Here is a 24,494-nt window from a genome sequence, read left to right as displayed (position 1 = left end):
AGAATATGGCCTTCTTATTTGGGAAAGCATTAATGGACTGTCATGCTCACGGATATCCTGGTGTGCTAATCATTTGCTCACACCTCTTTGATAAATACCACACCAGCTTAGCTGCCTGTAGCTCCACATCAATGACTGACTGATTAGCAAGAAAGGCAGATGACATCACAGGAACACTTGGCTTCAGCAGGAGCTCTTTAAGTTTTATCCTTGGTTAGGAATCTGCCTTTTCTGGAGAGAAATTACACACCCTACGAAAGAAAATTTTCAGAAGAGAGTTTATACCCATGTTAACCATCTTTTTGCACACCCCTCCAAAAATCTTCTAGAATTAAATTTGATCTCCAGAAATGTGCTATACCTACCACCATTTTAAAAACGCAAACACGAGGAAATCTGCAGATGCTGGAAATTCAAGCAACACACACAAACTGCTGGTGGAACGCAGCAGGCCAGGCAGCATCTATAGGGAGAAGTACAGTCAACGTCTCGGGCCGAGACCCTTCGTGGGTTTCGGGCCAAAATGTCAATTGTACTTCTTCCTATAAATGCTGCCTGGTCTGCTGCGTTCCACCAGCATTTTGTGTGTAATACCACCATTTTGCATGTGATACCACCATTTTGCATGTGATACCACCACTTTGCTTGTAATAATATTGGAAGAGTCAAAAATATATTTTGGATGACTACCGATAGTCAATTAATTGAGTGGTAAATAGTTTATTTATTATTTAAATCACAGTCTCCTTGTGAGGGCATTGTGCAAACCACAGAAGGATCCTTGCTTCTGGAGATGTGGATCCTTTGATGAGGCTTTCATTATTCACCCAACAAAAGCTGGCAACTCAGTTCAACGTAAATTTATTATCAAAAAAAATTTCTTGCAGGCATTCACAGTAGAACAAAAAATTACAAGCGAATCAATGAAAAATTGCACACAAAGACTGCCATATAATCCATGTGCAAAAGACAATTTGTGCAAATACCACACAAAGAAACAAACAATATGAATAAAAAATAAATAGTACTGAGACATGAGTTGTAGAGTCCTTGAAAGCGAGTCCATAGGTTGTGGAATCGTTTCAGTGTTGAGGTCAGTGAAGGTATCCATGCTGGCTCAGGAGCCTGACACAATGGTGAAGTAAATCCCAAAGAGTTGATTCTCACACGTCCATGGTCTAGAAATCCAATGGTGTAGCGTACACTTCCCAAGTTTTACAGGCTGGCACTGAACTGCTGTGCAACTTGGTCTGCTCACTGCTATTGGTACCTGTGGTACACGTTGCCCATGTGGTACAAGACGGAACCCTTGATCATATTGTTACTGCATCTGGCATGCTCAAAGCTCTGTCATACTGAGTGGAGTTTGTTATCACTATTACTGTGTTGGAATTAATACATGCAGCAAAGACATACAACTAACCAAGCACAGGAGAGTAAGATTTAGCAGAAGAGCCTGCTCTTGTGATGTGTGAAGGGATAAACCGTTAATTGCACCTTGGCTGAGAGTTTGCTGGGACATGTGTCAAAATGGGTTTAGTTGAATTGTAACAATGGAATGGACTTAAAACTTCAGCTGATGTCTATTGGAACATAATCATGGAAGCCATCTGGCCCTTCCACTATTCAGTGAGATCACGACTAACAGTGTTCATTGGCTCTGCTATGCTGCAATAACCCTGTATCCCTTGACACAACCTTGTTAACAAAAAGTGACTGAGCTTTCCTTCATAGCTTGGTTGGGTCAAGTTTCCTAAAGAGTCACGATTTTATGGCTGAGGAACTTCTTTCCCCCTCAGTCCTCCATGGCTAACTGGGTCCTTTTCAGACTGGTTCTGGTATAAGTATCTCCGCATCTAGGCTCGTAACAATTCTATGTTTCAATGAGATCACTTCTCATCCCACTAAAATCTAGGATAAAGGCCCTCATCGGTTTTATCTGACTTCATAGGATAACCCTGCCATTCCACAAGTCAGTCTGATAAACCATCATTACATACCCTCAACCCGTACTATACCCTTCCTTGGGGAGACCAGACCGACCCAGAATTTTCCAGGTGTGGTCTCACTCGGGCTCTATATACAAACACGTTTGTAATTGGAGGATGACATCTTTGCTTTTGCATTAAAATCTTCCTGCAATAAAAGTCAGTGTACTGTTTAGCTTGCTAATGCTTCCTGCGCCTGTCTGCTAACATTGTGATTCCCCGTACAAGGACTACAGGTCCGTGTAGAGAGGGCTCTCTCTGTCACTGACTTTCAATGGCACTGCAATAACTTCCTCACCTTGAAGTAAGTCACACACAAACACATCAGGGAGTAACAGTAAAGGCTATTAATACATAAACATTTTTCATTTGTTGTCTGTCAAGCATGCCATTAGACTATTTGTTTACTTGTTTGTACTTGGGCAGTTCCAGAAACATCTCAACAAAACTGAGGATTGTGAGAAAAATTGGGAGACTATTTCAACCTACGAGTGCAGCAGAGGCAGATTCTTTCCACAGAGACATAGAGCTCATACAAAGCCTCTACATCACATTTGGTTTCAGAAGTGGGTTGGCCAGCCGCAAGACTTTGTGCCCTTCTTCCTTGCAACAAGAGGCCTGGCTTTTGGTCTCGGGGCAATAACCTGAGGCAAAAGAGGAAGGGGGCGTGTCATCAGATGTATCAGAGTAGTCGGAACTGGAGCAGAGTGGGCTCCACGGCACAAGGTACACGACCCAAGATCAGTGCCAGAAGAGGTGGCCCTTCCTCAAAAGTTCCAGCTACTGACCCAGTCCTGGTTACACTTTTCTTTCTGCCCAGGGACGTGGAACATGGCCCAGAGAGAGGAGCTTCGAGGTCTGCGGAACTCCATTCAAGCCAGTCAGAGGGAGGTAACTGAGGATCGGTGTGCGGTGATGTCATCCAGTACCTCAGAGGAGGAGAGCCTACCACCCACACTAGCACCCCAAAGGTAGTCCTTCACTCCAGCGGCCCAACGTCACACTTCCACTTGGGGGCAGGATTTTGACTATCCTCCAGTCGGACCCCAGTTTCAAAGCAACCTCCAACCGATGGTGCCTGTTTACTAGCGGGGTGAGCCTTTGAAAACTCTCTGCTGTGGTCTGAACGCATGCTAAGAACATGGAAATGGCTACAGGAGGAGTGGGCCCATTGACTCATGCCTCTGCTCACAGGCAGAGCACTGGAGGCTTACAGAGCCAGTCGAATGACTACGATGCTTTGAAGGAGGCACTACTGGATAAATCCGATATCTCACCAGAATCCAACCCCACCAGAGCCCTGGAGTCCTACCACCACCTTAAAGGTCTAACCATTGCAGGACATGAACAGAGCAGCACACCAAGGAGCAGGTTGCAGAGGTGATCATCGTGGAGCAGCCACTTCATGTCCTGCACTATGACAACCAGACCTGGGTCAGAGAACATGAACCAGGCAACCCTCTGATAGCAGTGAATGTCAAGTCGGAGTTCTTGTTCTTCTTTGAACATGTGCAGCTTCCCCACTTGAAAGGGATTGAATATGCCTACCCAAAGGTTTTTTAACTGGATTCCACTCAATGACCAAACAACTTTTCCTTTTTTTTCCTCTCAAGTGGGGCAGTTTGATAGTTCCACTAGTTCCATCAGTCAGTAGTCATTTGTCATAAGTAATCAGTCATAAATCATTAGTCATAAGTTATTAGCCATGTCAGAACTGGCTGCCTCTCGGACTTTGTAGACGAATTCGGACCTGCACCTCCGTTTCTCTAATGGACCATTACGGCCTCCGACCGTTATGTTTTCAAACCAGGCAAACCCTCTCGAAGGTTCGCGAGCTCTTCTTAAGCCTCACGCCGTTTCCGAGAAGTGCCTGCGCGCGATGATCCCCGTGGCGAAGCTAGCGCTAACCCAAGTGCAGTGACAGCAGTGCTCTTTTCCATGAAACAGTCTCACAAGTTCGGCATCTTACCACGGATTCCAACGCTGCTCCCGGACTGCTGCTGTGATGCCGCAGGGTCCCCCCAAACGTTCCGGGCAGAAGCAGCACTCAGGCAGTGGGTTCCATCCGGTCTATCAGTGAATTCTTGCTCTTACTTTTAAATCTTATTTTCTTTTGCCTCTAGGCCCCAATACTTTCTAGAAACTCAAGTTTGACTTGACAGTGAAACTGTCCCTGCAGTATATCAACACCTGCTGACAGGGCCTACAACAACCCCACTCTTCAGCCCTGAGGTACCGGAGACCAGGATGATAGAAACAGCAACCAAAAATAGCTGGGATATGCAGCAGAATTCCCAGTTCCCCATTTTTCTCAGTGTAGGATGAACTTGCCCTTGATAGAGGTTGCCTTATGTGGGGATTGAGAGTTGCTGAGAGCTAAAGCGTTGGAAGAGCTACATGCCCATGATCTAGGTGTAATCAAAATGAAAGTGCTGGCTCCAAGCTTTGTTTGGTGGCCTGGGATAGATCAGCAGATGGAGCAGTTTCCCATACACTGTTCGGGATGCCAACAGGTCCAGAAGATGCCAAGAGCAACGTCTCACCATCCCTGGGAATGGCCTACATTGTTTGGCAGAAGGTTCATGTAGATTTGGCTGGACCATTCACGGACACATATTTCTCGATAGCAATGAATGCAGCTACAAAGTGGCCAGAAGTGTTCCCAAAAGCCTCCACTGCAGCCTCACACACTGTCGATGAGCTGAGAAGCCTCGTCTCAAGGACTGGTGCTCCAGAACACTTAACTCAGTGAGAATGGACCACAGTGTGTTGCAGAATAGTTTCAGTCATTCTTGAAAATGAATGGAATAAGTCATTACATCTTCACTGTACCAACCATCTACAAACAGCTTGGCAGAAAGATTTGTCCAGAGTCTGAAGAATACTCAGCAGAACACGGAATCAGAGGCTTGCCAAGTTCTTCCTTGCATATTGGAAAAGAGTGAACTCCACAAACAACAACTCACCCCTATGCCGTTCCTGGGTCATTCCTTGTACTCGCGCTTGGATTTCCTCAAACCCCATCTCAGAGGGGGTATGCAGGAAAATCAGCTGAGATAAACTGAGGACTCCTCAAACAAGGAGGCTCAAGGGACTACGGAGGTGATCAAAAGTGAGTTCTCGGAAAGATTAAGGACAGAAGAGGGCTCTGTCACTGGCCTTGGACAACACTGCAATAATTTTATAATCTGAAGTAACTCACACACAAACATATACAGGGAATAACAGTTAAGTCTGTTAATGCATAAATGTATTGTATTTGTTGCCTGTCAAGTCCTCGATTGGACTGTTTGTTCATATGTTCGAGGACCGGCAGTTCCAGGTACGCCTCAGTAAAACTGAGGCGCTGGGCCGGTATTATTCATGAGAAACCACACATGAGCAGGGTGCAGAACGGACATACCACGGACAATTGGTGGGGAGTTAAAGGTACAAAATGGGCCTCAGTGTATCCCTCAGGGTGTGGTTGGAGGTAGACCCTAACTGCGGTAGGTGCTTGTGAATGAAGTAGAGGAAGGAGTGAATATCAGTTGATCTGTACTGTATGTGTGAGTGTGAGTGTGTGTCTGTGTCTGTATATATATATATATAGTAAATAGTTTTTTGTCATTCCTACTGTACATATATTTTCACATTTTGGGATTTTGTAAAAATTGGGGCATTTAATAAAACACCTGAACCTGCTATCGCAGCAGAACAAATCTTCCTCCCCCCCCCCCCCCAAGAGATGTAAAGCCCGTACATTGCCTCTACATCACGAGGTCCTTCTGAACATCAACATGCTTCAATCACAAACAAGAGAAAATCTGCATTCACTGGAAATCCAAGCAACACACACACACACACAATGCTGGAGGAACTCAGCAGCCCAAGTGGCATCTGTGGAGAAGAGTGAACAGTGAACACTTCTTCCGTTATTCTCTGAAACTTCTGCCATCTCCAATGGGATCCCACCACCAAGCACGTCTTTCCCTCCCAGGGATCGCTCCCCACGCGACTCCCCTGTCCATTCATCCCTCCCCTCTGATCTCCCTCCTGGCAGTTGTCCTTGCAAGAGGAACAAGTGCCACACCTGCCCCTACACCTCCCTCACCACCATTCAGGGACCCAAACAGTCCTTCCAGGTGAGGAGACACTTCATCTGTGAGTCTGTTGGGGTCATCTACTGCATCCGGTGCTCCCGGTGTGGCCTCCTGTATATCAGTGAGACCCGATGTAGATTGGGAGACCGCTTCGTCAACCACCTATACTCCGTCTGCTAGGAAAGGCAGGATCTTCCAGTAGCCACCCATTTTAATTCTACTTCCCATTCCTATTCTGACACGCCAGTCCATGGTCTCCTCTACTGCCGTGATGAGGCCACACTCAAGTTAGAGGAGCAACACCTTATATTCCTTATATCTGGGTAGCCTCCAACCTGATGGCATGAATATTGATTTCTCAAACTTCTGCAATGGATCTCCACCCCCTTCACCATTCCCCATTCTCACTTCTCTCTCTCACCTCATCTCCTTACCTGCCCATCACCTCCCTCTCTTCCATAGCCTTCTGTCCTCTCCTATCAGATTCCCACTATCTCTCTCACCAATTGACTTCCCAGCTCTTTACTTCACCCCTCCCCCTTTTCCGGTTTCACCCATCACCTACTACCTTGTATTTCTTCCACTCCTCCCCCCCCCCCCCCACTTCTTAATCTGACTACTCATCTTTTTTCAATCCAGTCCTGCTGAAGGGTCTCGGTCCGAAACATCGACTGTACTCGATTCCATAGAAGCTGCCTGGCCTGCTGAGTTCCTCCAGCATTTTGAATACATTTCAGTCTCACTCTCTCACCACTTAATTTTCTATATTTTCTGAGTGAATGACTTCCATATTTTTCCACGCTATATTCCATCTGGTACAAGTCTGTATCTACTCTCCATTCTCCTTACTAACTCACACTGCCACCCGGCTTCATAACACCATGGTCTGGGGACAAGCCTCTCAGCCTGTGCCACCATGATCTCCAGCCGCTTGGTCTCGGCTCCAGCTCCAGCCGATGATGTATCAGACCGACTCCAGCTGAGCACCGCTGCTTTAGCAAGTTCAACCATTACATAAAAGAACCTGTGCTATTTGATGCAATGGGGTGACTCCCAAAATGCGGCAAATGTGCGATACACAGAAAGGACTCCCAGTCTCACCACTTCAGTGCACAAGGCTCACCTGGCCAACCGGGCAAGGGATGCCCACAGTGTTTGTAGCATCAGTTCTCGTGAATGAATTTTAAGCCGGTATTTCCAATTCGTTAAGTAGAAGCAAATGGTTATTGACAAGCTGATGGCAACGTGCTGTATTCATTTGCTGACTCCATCTTTGCTTATCTGAGCACTTCAATGTTCCGGAGATATTCAGTCTGATTTTAACCAGTAGGTGGGATAACTGTTCAAGAGCACGGTTTGATATATTATAGATGCACTGCTAACATCCAGCCTCGGGTATTTCCGGATTGAAAGTGCCACCCAATCAGTCCAAAGGAGGGCCTTCTTAGGCACCAAAGTCAAGGCCTTATGGTGCCGTTGCTGTTGGATATCCAAGGCAAACTCTCACAACAGCTGGCCTCCCTGTGAAACATGCTACTCTGAAAACGGTGGCAGCCACATGAATGGCAAGTTTGGAACCATGTTTCAAACCCCACCTGGTACCAACATGTCCAATCCCAAGGCCAATTCTAAGTGAACAACTTCTCAATTTATGGAACAGTACCTAGGCCAAGCAATGGAAACAGTTTATGGTGATTCATTGTAATTAAATAGCTTCTATTCAAAATAAAAATCATATGTTGTTATAGTGTACGAGTTACAGCTTGCACACAGTCACGGGGAGATGGTGCGGACTGCACAAAGGCAGCATAAGAGATCAGGATCGAACCCAGGTCACTGGAGCGTGTGCACCTGCTATGCCAAGGTGCCACCACCAGTATTAATGAAGAACAATTCCAGCCATTCCTTCTTTTCTCTGCTAGCTGGAGAAGGACCAGCTAGATAAGTCACAGTGGTGGTCTGTACCCACCCATGACATTGCTTCTTTCTGGGGTTTACATCAGCCTCTCTCTGTGAATAAGCAACAAAGGAATTTCATACAAAGAAAAGGCTCGGATTTATGGGAGACCTTTTACAAGCTGTCCCACACTTCTAGAGTGCAGGAAAGGTGGCAATCGGATATTACACAGCAAATTCTCACAAGTAGAAATAATATACTGACACTGTTCTGGGGATGACTTGACGGAAAAAATAAGAATACACATTTTCACAATGCACAAACAGGTCTGGCTGCCAAATAAGGCTTGCTAGGAACACGTTTTCATTTCAATACTTGCCAACAAAAATCCAAAAAATGGCTCCGAGTCGGTGACAGTAAAGAGTGTTCATTTTCCAAGTGGGCATTGTGATACGCGTCAAATAGCAGAAAGTTTCCTCCACTCCCCATCAATCTCTTCATTCACTGCCCAACTATGCCGCAGCGTCCTGGCTGGGCATGTCAAACTCAATCCCCTCGCCACACAAAACCTTCCAAAGGCACCGTGAAATGCTTGAAATCAGAATTTCATGCACCACCCCCAACGGCTTCAAAGTATGCCGTTACCTTCTGAAAACAGAGGCACTCTGCTTTGTTCAGAGCTTGTGCTTCACACAAATGAACTACACTCACTGATGTGCAAGGGCAATGGAGCCAGCAGCCAACTAAAGCAGAGATTTCATTCACTCCGCATTGACTAAAAATGCTACTTAGTCAATGGGTCAGTGCCTCAGGCTACAGTTTAATGCTCATCTAAGATGGTGCGTCCAATTGTATAGCTAAATTTACATAGGAGACAACAAAGCTCATTCACATACATTTTCACTCCAATATCACTTTTCTTACTTGGATTGTGTGTGTGTGGTACTCCCCAATTCTCTTCACAGCTCTCTCACTTTCTCTGTGTCCCTCTCACTGTGTACGTGCACACGCACACCCGCATATGCATCTCGTTATTTCAGTCTGCTTGTCTTTCTCTCTCTGTATCTATTTCTGTGCATGTATATCACTCTTTCCATATGCCCCAGTGTGTGCTTCACATATGCACTTACTCCATTTCAGTACATTTCTCTGTCTTTCCCCTTCTCTATATCTACTGCTGTGTGTTTGTATGTGTGTTAAAGTGAGGAGATGGGGGTCAATAATTAGTCATCACACTAAAAATTTCCAGCCTTGAATCATACTCATCCATCGAAAGATCGGAGAAGGATGATTAATGCTAATACCACCCAGGAATGTTGAAAACGAGCATCTGGCTGTCAGAACTTCAGCAGCCCCATGCCTATTTGTGGTTAAGTTTCTTACTCCTGCTTTATCCTGTTTATACTTGATGGAACACAGTTAGAAGCAAAGTCAGCCCTCAGAAATGGAGCCTGGAAGGATTTTAAGTGCAGTCACTTGCTTGGCAATTAAACACCAAATCCAAACCTCATTGATATTTGTTACCTGCAATGGATAGAAAGATAGGAAAATGCATCATGGTAAACTCACTGAGGTCAGAGTCAGAAGGAATGGGTTCAACCGCCATTCTAGAGAACGAAGCAGGTAATGACACAGCTTTGAAGAAAGTAGGTAATTCACCAGATTCAATAAAATATATTATGACATTGGTTTTTAGCACCATGTAACTCAACAAATTCATTCCTGCCACAGTGAAGCACAGCCAACAGCTGTTTCCAGGTGTTTTGCATTCCTGGTGCCCCAATGTGACTATCTTTTGGGGCATTCTGGGTGAGCTAGGGCCACATTGCCCTAGAACCGGGCACTTCCTGAAAACCTGTTCTGTCAAACACAATTTGGGACTGTGAACCAAGGAAGTTAATTGAGTCACTTACCTTTTATTCTTTCATGCTCCCACAAGCCCCACACTTTCTCAAAGCCATTCCACCACACTTCAATATCCAAGCTGCAACCCTCAAATCCCCAGTATCCCAGGCCCAGTGCCATCATCCCTGTGGTGTCCTTACACAGCAAGTTCTGTCCACAACTATTTCATCTCTTTCCTCACCCAGTAGTACTTGTGTCCATGATTCTATCACCCTCCATCGGTAAGCCATTATCCATGCCAACCCTACCCCTAACCTCCATGAGTAAACCATCCCTCAGAATAAAGTATCAGGGAGATACATACCCTAATCTGAAGATGTGTAACATTTAGTCAGTTACACTCAAGGTCTTGGAAATATTTGTTTGCACCCCAGTGCACTAGATAGATAGATAGATAGATACTTTATTCATCCCCATGGGGAAATTCAACTTTTTTTCCAATGTCCCATACACTTGTTGTAGCAAAACTAATTACATACAATACTTAACTCAGTAAAAAATATGATATGCATCTAAATCACTATCTCAAAAAGCATTAATAATAGCTTTTAAAAAGTTCTTAAGTCCTGGCGGTAGAATTGTAAAGCCTAATGGCATTGGGGAGTATTGACCTCTTCATCCTGTCTGAGGAGCATTGCATCGATAGTAACCTGTCGCTGAAACTGCTTCTCTGTCTCTGGATGGTGCTATGTAGAGGATGTTCAGAGTTATCCATAATTGACCGTAGCCTACTCAGCGCCCTTCGCTCAGCTACCGATGTTAAACTCTCCAGTACTTTGCCCACGACAGAGCCCGCCTTCCTTACCAGCTTATTAAGACGTGAGGCGTCCCTCTTCTTAATGCTTCCTCCCCAACACGCCACCACAAAGAAGAGGGCGCTCTCCACAACTGACCTATAGAACATCTTCAGCATCTCACTACAGAACTTCCAAGACCTTGAAGTACCGTGTTAGATGACACTCTCTTTCAATTAGTCACGCCAATCTTCAGTTCAGTTGCAAATTTAAGTTTAATTGCTAATGGTAAAAATTTTGATTTAAATCATTTCATCAACACTGCAACCATTGGCAAAAGCTGTGAAAGTGTGTCTGAGGCATAGGATTCAAATCTCTACAGCACCATTAAAATCATGGTCACTCCTCTGGGAGTGCATTCCATGTATCAACCACTGTGCAAAAAAGGACCTCCAGGTCCCCTTTAGAACTTATTCCTCTCTCCTTAAACATAAACCTTCTTGTTTCTAATACTCATACCATGGGATTCATGCCCCTACCTCATAGATATATCCCAGCCAATACTCATTTTTCAGTGCCCTAGCTTGATAGTAGTGATAGAGGAAAGGCACGACAGACTATAGGGTTACAGACTGTGGCAAGCAGAATACAAGTCTGATAGTCCATCAGCTCATGGATACTCAGAACTGAGATGCCTCACCTCTTCTTATTATTAAGCAGAAGAGTGATAGTACACACCACAATGGAGAGACACACAACAGGATGTTGTCTCCATGTGGACTCTGCAGTGAATATCTCCCTCAATACTCCAATGACCAGAAACATCTACAGCAGGCAGTTTGGTCAGGATGAGGTGAATTAGATCTTCTCTCATATTGACAGTTTGACCACTTTTCTCAGGGCCAGGCTGGCAACTCGACCGGCCAATTCCATACTACCATATCAGATGTTAAAGCCCCACAGGTCCTTGCTACCTTAATGACTCCTTCCAGTTTCTGTTCAACATTGTCAACCAAGAGAGAGTAAGCAGCAACAGGCCTCTGGACCCATTTTGACTGGATGTCATGAGACTTTAACGGAGACAGATATTCATGAACGTGGCTAATGTGGAGCTTGATTTAAGCACCAGGCTGAATTGGAAAGGTCAGGTACAGGCCAAATCGAGGCGGCACGGTCCAGGTGCCAGACCATGGCCAGACAAAGCAACAGAAGCCGATGTTTGGATGACAATTTAAGCACCAGGCCAGACTGACAAGGTCAGGGTGTCGGGGCCTGAGTGATGGACTCAGCTCGCTGCTCCATGACCTTAACTCATCTCTGCATTGATGGTCTCTTTTTAAAATGGGTTCTTTGTTTCGTGGCTGCCTGTCAGGAGACAAATCTCAAGATTGTATACTGCGTACATACTTTGATAATAAATGTACCTTGAACTTTGAACATTAATGAGCTGAGGCAGTGAAAAGAGCTCGGATACACATAGCAATAGTGAACAAATTAGGTGAATGCACAACATTAACGCTCAAGTTTAGCCACAAGACCAACACAGTTGTGTTCCGATAAGGCTGCAAGTAAGCACAGCACCATGCCTAGGCAGGAGAGATGAATATAACATTCTCCTTTAAATTTTCTGTGACCATAATACTATAATATCTGAGCGCGATTTCAAGCACATTCTTTATTGGTGACTGACTTCCCCACCCCCCCCGCCACACCCCCCACACACACATACACTGAAATTCCTTGAGGAAATTTATCAGGGAAAGCTCCTGTAATTTCTTTTTTCTTGGCTCCTCAAATAGAATCTATTCTCTGTGTAAGCTGTCGTGCTGCACTACGAACTGCTTGATGAGAAACACCCCACCTCCAGTATGTTGCCTCAGCCTGGAACTATTCTATTCAGACAATGAGTTGTACTAACATTCAAAATGAAAACAACACACATGCTAACTATTGAACATGAAGTCTCATGACTTTAGATAACAGAACGCCATGATGTCAGATCATTTGGAAAGCTACTGCTTCCGCATTCTGATAATCTTTAGTCTCAATACTCGTTACTTTAGATAACCCATTGTACTAATGCCAATGAGTTCATAGTTAACACACCAAGGTTTATATAAAGCAAACACATAAACTGCTACTGTTTCCAATGGTGGGGGTGGTGGGGAGGGGCTCCAAGACTAGAGGACACAGCCTCAGAGGAGAGGGGCATCCTTTCAGAATGGAGATGAGGAGGGATTTCTTTAGCCAGAGAGTGATGAATCTGTGGAATTCGTTGCCACAGGCGGCTGTGGAGGCCAAGTCATTGGGTATATTTAAGGCAGAGATGGATAGATCCTTGATTAGTCAGATCATAAAGGGATAGAGGGAGAAAGCAGGAGATTGGGGCTGAGAGGAAAAATGGATCAGCCATGATGAAATGGCAGAGCAAACTCATAGGCCAAATGGCCCAATTCTGCTCTTGGATCTTATAGTTTTAGAAACATAGAAAACCTACAGCACAATACAGGCCCTTTGGCCCACAAAGCTGTGCCGAACATGTCCTTACCTGAGAACTACCTAGGCTTACCCATAGCCCATGTACCTATCCAGGAGTCTCTTAAAGACCCTATCATTTCTGCCTCCACTGCCGCCGGCAGCCCATTCCATTTCTGCTCTGATATATTTAAGTGATAATTCTGGAAGTGGTAACGTACAATGTTCACAGCAGGGCAACCAGGAGGCTTGCATTCAGAAGAATAACACCACAAGTTAATTTGAAAACAACAAACTACCAATCCTGTTGTTGCTCCATCCATCAAACTGAATACTCAGAGAAAATCTGTCGTGATTGATGCAGCATTGACACACAATTCTTCCCACAACATGTTGGTATAAAAAGCCTGAGGGTTAAACTAATTACATATACAACTCAATGAAATAAGCATGTTCCACAAAGATAGTTCAACCTCTCGTGTATTTTCATTCATAATTTTAGTTGTCGATTGGCACAATTCCTGACTTCTCCTGGCTTTATAGACACTCTCATCACTTCTATTTCCCTTTTGAGTTGGATTTGAATACACATTCTTCCCTGAAATCAGAAAGAATGATTTGACAAGAGACCATAATATCTAGTGTGACAATGTTACCTGACCACATGGTAATCAAAATGCACTGCAGATTCAATACTCAATACCAATTAACCTACCCGGTACGTCTACAGACTGGAAGGAATCACAGCACCCAGGGGAAATCCATGCAGTCCACGGAGGGGACGTACAGACTGCTTGCCGAGCAGCGCCAGAATTGAACTCTGAATGCCCGAGCTGTAATAGTGTCGCACTAACTGCTACTCCACCGCGGTAGATAGATTCGTGATAAGGAAGGAATAGAAAGGTGCGCAGGAACGCAGAATTGAGGTACAATGAGACCAGTCGGGATCTTTCTCTCAGGTGAACTGTTTTGTCTGCTTGCGAGTAGAAATGAGGAGAATGGGCTCCAACAGGTGCCTTTTAAATTGCTTGTCTGGGTGGTCATCGCTTCAATATTGGAAACGCAACTGTCAGCTTGCCTCCTGAAATTTGACATGTCCCCGTCAACCACCGTAGAAAGCATTCTACCCAAAGGTGTCAGTTTGTTATGGCAACAGATCTGCATGTGACTGCAAGAAACTGCACAGAGTTATGAACGTCACAGAGACCAGCCTCTCGTCCTCGGACTCTGACTATACTTCTCCCTGCCTTAGCAAAGCAGCCAGCATAATCAAAGACTCTCCTCCCTTCCTCAACGATACAAACACGTGACAGCACATTCTACCAAGGTCAAGGATAGCTTCTACCCCACTATTGTAAAGCTATTGCACGGTTCCCTAGTACAACAAGATGGACTCTTGACCTCACAATCTACCTTGTTACGACCTTGCACCTTGTCTACCTTCACTGCATTCTCTCTGTAGCTGTTATTCTGCATTCTGTTATTGTTTTACCCTCTACTGCCTCAATGAATCGATCTGTATGAACAGTGTGCAAGATAGCTTTCTCACTATACCTGGGTTCTCAATAAACCAATTACAATTTCTGAAAGCCACAATACCAACACAAGCTGACTTCATGATGTCGATTGAGGGATAAATAATAGCCAGAACAGGCTATTTTGCTGCGGGATTTTTTTCCACATAGATGTGAGAGGGCAGAAGGAAGGACCTCTTAACAGCAACAGACAATCTGCTAAAGGAACGTATCAGGAGGAGCAGCATCTGCAGGAGGAAAAAGAATGTTTTGTATTGAAACCCTGCATCTGGACCTTTTTGTTTACCCTCTCAGCCGAATAATATCAACTCTGACCCTCATCACTGTAGTTTTTCCTTGGAGTGACGAAGGATGAGAGGTGACCTGACAGAGGTGTATAAGATAAGAGGCGTTGATCGTGTGGATAGTCAGAGGCTTTTTCCCAGGGCTAAAATGGCTAGCATGAGAGGGCACAGTTTTAAGGTGCTTGGAAGTAGGTACAGAGGAGATATCAGGGGTAAATTCTTTTTGATGCAGAGAGTGGCGAGTGCGTGGAATGGGCTGCCAGCAATGGTGGTGGAGGTGGATACGATAGGGTCTTTTTAGAGACTCCTGGACAGGTATATGGAGCTCAGAAAAATAGGGGGCTATAGGTAACCCTAGGTAATTTCTCAGGTAAGGACATGTTCCGCACAGCTTTGTGGGCCGAAGGGCCTGTACCGTGCTGTAGTTTTTCTATGTTTCTAACTAGGTAAACCAAGAAAATACCATCTACATGCTAACTGAAAAACATCTTTTCTTTATTTAAAAATGACCCCTTGGTTGTGACAGCAATTTATAGTAAGGACAATGCAAACCTCCTCTGCTTCTGCCCAGTGAGCGTTACAAGATCTTGAGTACAAGACCGCAGTTCGTCTCAGCAACACGGTAGAGTGGGTGCCCTACAGCTCCAGGGAACCAGGTTCAATCCTGACCTCCAGTGCTGTGTGAGGTTTGCACGTTCACCCTGCGATCGTGCGGGTTTCTGCTAGGTCCTCTGATTCCCCACATCTCAAAGATTAGCCATTGTAAGTGGTTAGTGCTAGAATCAGAGGAATGTGATGAGGGTGTGGGAAGGATATTGGGATTAGTGGAGGATTAGCAGAAATGGACAGCTGCTGGCTGGCATGGAATTGGTGGGCCAACGGACACGTTTCTGTGCTGTGTCTCTCAATTCCAGTTAGGATTAACCAAAGGAGACAGAGGACATCAAACAAACAGATTTAACGCTGCCTTTATCCTTTCGATCATTCATTTAACCCTTCAATGGATACAAACTTGCAATGATGAGTATACCAAACAACCTAAACAAGCCCTAGCAACCACAAAACCACAAGAGTGTCATAAAAACACATTGGATTCATTGAAGCTCTTCAGGGAAAGAAATCTGTCATTATCAACCTGTCTGGCCAAAATGCAACTCCAAACTAACAACATAACTAAATTTTAACTGCTCCCAAATGTAGGGGCAGTTGGGGACAGGTCACAAGTGCCGGCATTATCAGGGATCTCCACATCCCATGAATGAGTAAATATTCAAAAGAACTCAATTAAAATAGAAGTGCAATACACATCATGTACTGTATACAGAAATCAATGATTGATGGAAGTTTTAATCATCTGTTACTCACTCAGCTGTTCATTTTGAAGTCACTGACATAAGAGAATATAGTTTTTATTCACCCCGGATTACCCTGGAGTCTCCACAAATTAACAAGTGACGCCCTGGAGTGTTACTGAGCAAGCCCTAGAGCATCAGATTAAGCAAAGTGCCATGGATTCTGCTTCAGTAAAAGTTACTGCAGCTTGCTTGGATAGTTTTACTGATTAATTGGTAATTATGAAGATGGGACTAAATGTTGGGTCGGAGTGGTCTCGTCCATATTAAAGAACCTGTTTGCTTTCATACCGACTCAGGAACAGGGAACGTTCTGAGCCAAGGTGCATATGGTGAGAGCCTGCAGGAGGTGAAACCTCTTGTACAATATCCAACAAGATCCTGACACCGAATGTGAAAATGAGGCAGAACAGCGAGGATCCTGCGCAGTTTCCCTCCCATGCCATCAAACAACGTTGACATTTGCAGGAAGTTAAGCTCTGCATCAGAAAGTGGATTGAGATTTACAAATGGTCGGAAATAACAGAACCATTCAAAATAACAGCAGGTAAGACCATCCTTCCCACAGAGTTGCTTATATCACGTGACAATCCTTTTACTCCGGTTATTTCAAAGGCCTAAATCAGGCTCATGCTTTTACTATTTACTACAGTTATTACATTATAAGCATTGTGAAGAAGCCATTCATACTAATTATGCTTTCATCAAACTATGATCAGGAATGCAATTGCCTCAGTAATTTAGTGATAGTATTTAAAAACTAATGCAGTAGAATCAGTGAGATTAACTTTCGTTCATCAACAATGCATGTGAATTAGTTTATCTGTTGGTAATAATCAACAGAATAAATCTTTTCCAGAAGTGTACATAATCTGTACCATACGAACCTGAAGGGGACGTACTCCAGTCAGTTTGCATTTATGTTAACTGGTAAGTGTCAGAGGGGTCATGGTGGGTAGTTCAGTCACGTAGTGGCTGTGTGAGGTAATGTGTGAGGAGGGCAGTTGCTGAGGTTTGGGTCAAGAGGTGTAACAAAGATAAACCTGTGCAGACTCTGGCTGGAGCTAAACTCTGGAGTGAGATCTGGCTGGCAAGGGCTGGGAACGGCCTGCCTGGACATTGAGAGGGTCCAAGAGCAGATGTTGCTCAATGAGGAGTCACACGCATGGAGAAGAGATGAGGAGCAGAGTTATAGAGAAGAATTAAGATGATGTTGCTAATGAACAATGATCAGGATATGTGGCAAAAGGGACCAATGAGAAGTAGGTCGCAACCTTCTGCTTTCTACACATCACCAAAGCCAATTCAAAGTTCAAAATAAATTTATTATCAAAGTACATCTATGTAATCGATTCAATTTCCTGCGGGCATACTCAGTAAGTATAACAAGATCAATGAAAAATCACCCAGAGTGCAAAGACAAGCAAACTGTGCAAATGCTAATAAATAGCACCATTACCCCCTTCGTTCAAGAGCCGGATGGTTGCGGGGTAGTAACTAAATTAATTAAATTAACAAGAAAATAATGTCACAGCTGCTGGACATCTGAAATAGAAGCAGGAAGCATTGGAGGTATCCAGGTAGCACACTTGGAGAGAAACTGAGTAAATATCACAGGTCTAAAAGAATGCTGGCCATTGCTGCCTGTCATCAGTCTGTGATTCTGGCTCACTAGTACAGCAGTCCTTCTTATTAATGTTTCAAATAAACACCTTCACATCAGAGTCTAATGAGCCCAGTTCAGTGCAAGTTCGAGTAATTTGCTGCTTTCTTTCATCAACTGTTAAATCGGTTTGTTCACAGGATAACAATATTACTATAGTGGCATATGATGGGGCAGCTTCATGTGTTGTCAAGCAGTTAACATAACACAAGCATCTCATCCATTGGTTTCCTGAACTACCTTAGGTGAGCACTAGGGGGAGGTCTATACCAATATCAGCAAGAGCTGCTCCCACCCCCCCAACACACTCATGGCTTTGGGCGAGGCAATGCTGAACACTTTCCAATATCAATTTGAAAGAAACTAAGCTTATTTACTGTATGGTTCACAATTGCCTCTTTTCACCCAAAACTAGGGGCGGAGCAATGGGCAGAAAGTCTTTAGGAGATGTTAGTGTGGCCCGCACACTTTCTCATGTTAACCAGTTCAGATGCAATCAACTACCAGTCTGTCCTGCCAATCCTAGAGCCAATTCATCAACAACAGTCCCACTATCAACTTGTAGACTTGCAACAGCCAAGTGGAGCATTATAAATGTTACATATCCGTCTGTATTTCCTATAAAAATTGACATTCCTGAGCTCAGATGGATTAATTACTTTTAACTGTAGTCTGCTCTCTGGCCAAGTACTGTTTTGTTTCTGCCACATGTTTGTCTCCTCAAGTGTATCCTAATACTCCCTGCAGATTTCTTTAATATTGTGTAGATCATGACCATAACACATGGCACAGATAAAACTGTTTATATTAAATAATATTCATATTACTCAACAAGCAAGCTGCCAAAACTCTCAACATTTCAAAAACAATGTACTTATGGAGGTTTTGGCTATTACAGCATTACAGTAACAGACAGGATACAAAGATCTCCACAGATGTGTGGGACAGTATAGTTCATTTAGTCCAAATGACACTGCCATCTGTTCGTGCTTCCGAGATCTTAATGCCCCGTCACCATTGCTGATTTATCATGGGAAGAACTACTGACAGCATTTCTGAAGGACATTGATGATCTCCTAACAAGCTCTACATGGACCATGCTTGAGTTAGAAATGAATTACACTCACAAGCTGGAGATCCAGCATGATGAGACAGCTGTCTAATGGAAATGCAGAGGCCAGCTTCCCTAGTTCACTATGTATGAAAATGGACCATCACAAATTTGACAATCATTTGAAGGGGAATGGCATCAAATAGACAGAGTAGTCAAGCCAGGAGCCCCTCACTATGCAATAAGGGGCCATCAACCTGAAATATTGGCTCTGTTTCTCCCTCCACTGATGCTGCCTGGCCTGCTGAGTATTTCCAGCATTCTCTGGCTTCACCTCAGATCTCCTGCATCGGAGGTTCCCATCACCATCCTCTCAGGACAATGGAGGACAGGTAACAAATGCCAGCTGTGCCGATTAAATTTTGAAAATGAAGGCCATTACTTGAGCTTGCTGATCAAGAAAGCACCGATGGCAATGGCTTTCACCAGACATGCTCATTCTTCATCCACTTATCACAGAACTACAATGGGTATTGCTTGTTAATGTAGAATGGAACTCCTTTTCATCTCACCTGTTATAATTATTTACTGTTAACCATGACAGACCTATTTCTTTCCAGTTGTTTCTATCTGCAATCAAATTGATTGAAGGCTTTCAAAGATGCTTTGAGTTTGTTAGCTTCTTATGGCTTTAGAAATGAGAGAAGAAAAGCTTGTCTTTTCAAAGCACTAGACAAACATGGAGGCTCATCTGTATTGCAGCTGGAATATAGAGAATGGAGCAGCTAGTGTACATTCAGATGTCATAAAAGCAACGTGGCAAAAACTGGTTCATGTGGGGTTACTGAATGAGGGGCAGGCCACCCGAGTAAATATTCCAAACATTTTCCAAAAAAAAAGAAAACCATGAAATTCTTATTTCTCAGTGAACATAACTGGAGCCACAGTTTAATCAGATGATTTCATACGGGGAGCTTGTTAAGGGATAAATTCTTGAGCCAGCATGGATGATGTGACCATGACTGTGGAATACGGCATTCTTGAAACATTACACAGCCTGTGACTTTAAAGGGAAATGACTGTGATTCCCTCAGAGACAGCTGAGGGAGTCTGCCCTCTACAGAGTTTTGAGTTACAGCTGCAGTCAACAAGGTAGTCACATCAGCCAATCCTAATCTCACACTCCCACTCCTATTGACTTGGGAAACAAGAGATGTCCAATTTCAATCCAATCTAAATGAACAAATCTGCATCGTTTATGAAGGGCTGAGAAGCAGGGAATTGCATGAAAAAGCCAGGCCTCTGCTTTAACAGATAGGGCAAGCGATATCATTGTGTGTAGGCAGCCATCCAAAAACAATAATTGGAGCTTTCCAATACATCCTGAATTTCTAGCTGCAGATTTTCTGTAGAATGGCTCACGTGAGGGAGAGCAAAATTAGATTAGATGGAAAAAAATAAAGACCACATTGAAAAAACATTCCAGATCAATTAAAACAAAACCCTCAGACTGAATCAAGCAGAGTTTTCTTCTGGAAGATGCAAGGGTTAAATTCTGTGGGATGCTGAGTCAATGTGTCTGCATGCAGGAGATTAAAGCCCAAGGATTCTGCAAATTCCTCTACAGTATCTATTCAGGCCCATCTCCATTTGGGGCTATTGTCTGGCCGAGTCTGCACACAAATTCCTCACAGACTTTACTCCTAAGGAAGGAAATCCAGGGCAGTTGCTGAGAATGTGTCGAATTTGAGATCCCTCCCACTACGGTGTTGTGAACAAGACCATGCAAGAAATCTCCCCTCCAACCAATCACAAAGAAACCCCAGGTCAAAGTTCCCATCCACTGCTCTGTAACAGAAAGGTTTCGGCTGTGAGGTTTCAGCCTGCAAGAATACTTCACCGGAGACCAAACCTGTAAATGGGAATGCCCTGAAGAACCCGGGACACAGTGTGGATGGAGAGAAAAGAGAGCAAAGTCACTCAGAAAAGATCTGGGAGCAAAAGAAGTTGTATCATCTCGAGGAAGCTGCAGTTGCTCAGTTTCTAGGCTCAGCGGTACGAGGGTGTAGCCGACACAGATAATTTCCTGGTATATTCCATTACACAATTGCCTGCCTTTCACACTCACTCCAAAACAATTGACTGAACAGAAGTTGAAATTGTGGGAAATACTAAGCATCCATGAAGGAGGAAATAGCCAGTGATTCCTGTTAATAATATATTATAGTGTTTCCTGTCAATAATATATTATATAACCTGCTATGGTGCATTTGCCTGCTTCTCTCTCGTGGAAGCTCAATGATTTGTTGAGTGCTTCCACTATTCCCAAGTTTCACATGCAGTACGTTTACTTTTGAAAATTCAGAAAAGGTAGGGTTTGTTTGGATCTAGTGATAGAGTAGTGAAGAACTGGCACATGGGCACAGCAGTTAAGTGGTGTTGCAGTACGAAGGAATGCTGGGTGTAAGGATAACTGGTCCCTCTCCAAATAATCCCTTCATGTAGGTAAGTGGCAGATGAAATTGGGAAGATGATGGGCATATACTGTACATGGGAATAAATTCAAAGGGAATAATTGGGAAACAGGATGGAAGGGGATGCTGAGAACTGGCAGGGACATGATAGACTGAATGTCCTCTTTCTCATGTCATAAGATTAAAAAATGAAGAATACCACATTTTGAGTGACACATAATAACGCAGAATGAGATGGTTCAACCCACTGCGTCCATACTGGCTCCAATGGGAGCATCCCATTTGTTTCATTCCCCTCCCTCCTTACCTCCCTGTATCCCTGCAACTTACTCACTCTCACACAGGCTCATTAACACCCTCTTGATTCTTTTTGTCATTAACACTGTGGGGTAATTTATGCAGCACATTAATCTACCAGCATGTCTTTGGAATAAAGAATGAAACCAGCGTCCCAGGAGAAATCCAGAGAGAATATGCAAACAAATTCAGACAGCACCTGAGGTCAGGACTGAATCTGAGTCACTGGAACTACGAGGCAGCAGACTACCACGCCAGCCTAAAGGAAGGAGCAGTAAAGAAACATATCGGCTGTAAGGACATCTACATGACTGTGCAAAGCACTTCTTCGGAGTTTGGTATAGCCAGAGTCGGTGGTTGTACATCATACATTTTGTGTGATGCACAAAAATACTGATTTAACATTGGAAGTATGATTGTAACCTATGCTCCGTGTAGTTTCAGAAACAATAGGGATTGGTTTTAACAATTAAGATTGAGAGATAAATCTTGACCTAAACAGTAGAACCCATCTCCTTGCTCTGCCCTGAACCGTGCTGCGAGACTTTTGTGTCCACCTGAGAAAGCAGATTGGGATCTCTATTCAGTGTCTCAGCTGAAGAGTATCCTTTCCCGAGGGTGCAGCACTCCCTCATCCCTGCGCTGGCCTGGATCCACAGTCTGTACGCAGGGGGAGGATGGTTGGAAGGGATTGAGGAGAACCCTTCTCTCACCAATGTTGCTTGACCCTTGGAGTTCCTCCAGTAGATCGTTCTACCAGAGTCCAGCATCTGCTGCATCTGGTGTCTCTGCAGCACTGACTGAGATAGGCAACCTGTCATATGAGGAAAGGTCAGACAAACCAGATTTGTGTTTGCTGGAGTTTAGGACGTAATTGAGACATATCCAATCTTTACTGGTCTGGACAGAGTGGTTATACAGAGGATATTTCCTCTTGTGGAAGCAGCTAAATGTGTCAGTTTAAAAATAATTCAAGAATGAAATGGGCATAATTGTCTCTCTCAGAAGTCATTAGCCTTTGGAACTATCATCCTAAAGGGAGATGGGACCAGAGTCCTTGACCATAACAGGTTCTGCAGATGCTGGAAATCCAAGCAACACACACACAAAATGCTGGAGGAACTCAGCAGGTCAGGCAGCATCTATGGAAATGAATAAACAGTCTCCATTTCAGGCCAAGACCTTTCATTGGGACTAAGGCAGGGGTAGAGCGTGGCTGAGCATAGGAATGAGAGGCTACTGCAGGAGGGTGGTTCAAGGCTGAGGTTATTGAATGGTAGAGCAGGGAGGAAGCACGAGTGCCCTATGACTGTTCCTAATACTTAGTTATCTGGCTTGACTCCGGAGTGGGCAAAATTATAGACCTCTAAATGAGACTGAGTTGAGTAGTGGTCAAGGACATAACACCATGTGGATTCAAGGAAGACTAATATCAGATGAAAGGCCAGTTCAGATTTATGCTTTTCTCTCCCAAAAAGAGGGGGGGGGGGGGGAATCCAACACGTGGATTTCCATCCAGAAGTACGCTTGTGCATACATTGGGAGAGCAGTTCAGACTTTAAACAGTTACTTTAAACCTTTAAGTTTCTTCAGATCTGCTCCTGATTTCTTACCTTGCTCCCTCCTAATAAGCGCAGGCCAGCAGAGATGCTTTGGGGAGCGGGGTGGGAGGGGGTTGCGGAGAAGGAACAGGATGGAACTAGCTCAAACGCTGCCAGTTCATCCAGCTCTGACCTCTGCAGGTTACCGGGAGAATCACACACACACTCGAGACTGTGCTCAGGTGCTGAAGGACAAACGCAAGAACTTGCACGATCGCACTGAAATAAACAACTGGTTTGAAACACACGCACGGAAGGCTCGCAGGGCGATGTCACCTCCACGTCCACTCAGCTTTTAAAGCAAACCAAACCAAACCGAAGCGCTTACACTTTTTAATGCTGCACAACTGGCAAGCAAATTGAGAGCTACATTGGAATAACAAATATGAAGGTTGGGATTAGACGCGCATTCTTATTCCTTTGATTAAAGATGATGGAAATAAGTTATAATTAGCTTTCTAAGGAGGGCGAGGCACGTTGAGAGGATTGAATAGTGGCTGTGCGCATGTTGGATCTAGTCCGTAGGAGTGTGCCTGGTGGTTTCACTGCCTGTTAATCGGTGGTGTTAAATCGGCCGAGGCAGCCCCAAATAACAGGACTCCAACTTCATCAGTACAGTAACACCAAAGCGCCGTCGCTGGCTCTTCCCGTGAGCAAACGGACACTTTCAGGGGCGAGCACGGAACAGTCACTTGCACCATGGGTAACTTTCACCATGAGATGGGAGCAGTACCAATTTCTCCCGACAGACCAAGGAAGTGACTGCTCCAAACCCATCCTCCAGCCCTCAAACGCAGCAATAAAGTTGGGTGGACTTAACTGGAATGCTTAAAACTCACACCTCTCTAATACAAGTACTGTAAAGTGATTCACCTTCTGCTCGGCGCTCGGCTGCTATTTAAAACCAAGTATACTAACAAACTCCTCTTTGTCCATGCTGAGGAATCCTTTCTGTTCCCACCAACCTACAAGCATAGGTTGCCATGGAGACACTGCACGTCTATTTGCTATACAAATGATCAAAGGGCCCAGACAACACACAAAAAAAAACTTGCCAGACTTCCTACTGGCAGGGCACTAATTAACTAACAGAAACTCAGGCCAGTGATTCCATTCACTTAACTGCAGTTAACAGCAATGTTCAATATGCTGCCAA

The 24,494-nt window shown here is 44.3% G+C and overlaps 1 protein-coding gene across 2 annotated transcripts in view; it reads right to left on the bottom strand.

Annotated features, from left to right (window-relative positions):
- LOC140727914 (E3 ubiquitin-protein ligase Midline-1) overlaps window positions 1-24,494 on the bottom strand; it is a 389,541-nt gene that overhangs the window by 172,513 nt on the left and 192,534 nt on the right. The window lies entirely within an intron of this gene.

This window comes from Hemitrygon akajei, chromosome 5 (assembly GCF_048418815.1).
Source record: "Hemitrygon akajei chromosome 5, sHemAka1.3, whole genome shotgun sequence".
Taxonomy (NCBI): domain Eukaryota; kingdom Metazoa; phylum Chordata; class Chondrichthyes; order Myliobatiformes; family Dasyatidae; genus Hemitrygon; species Hemitrygon akajei.
This window is presented reverse-complemented; position numbering and strand designations above follow the sequence as displayed.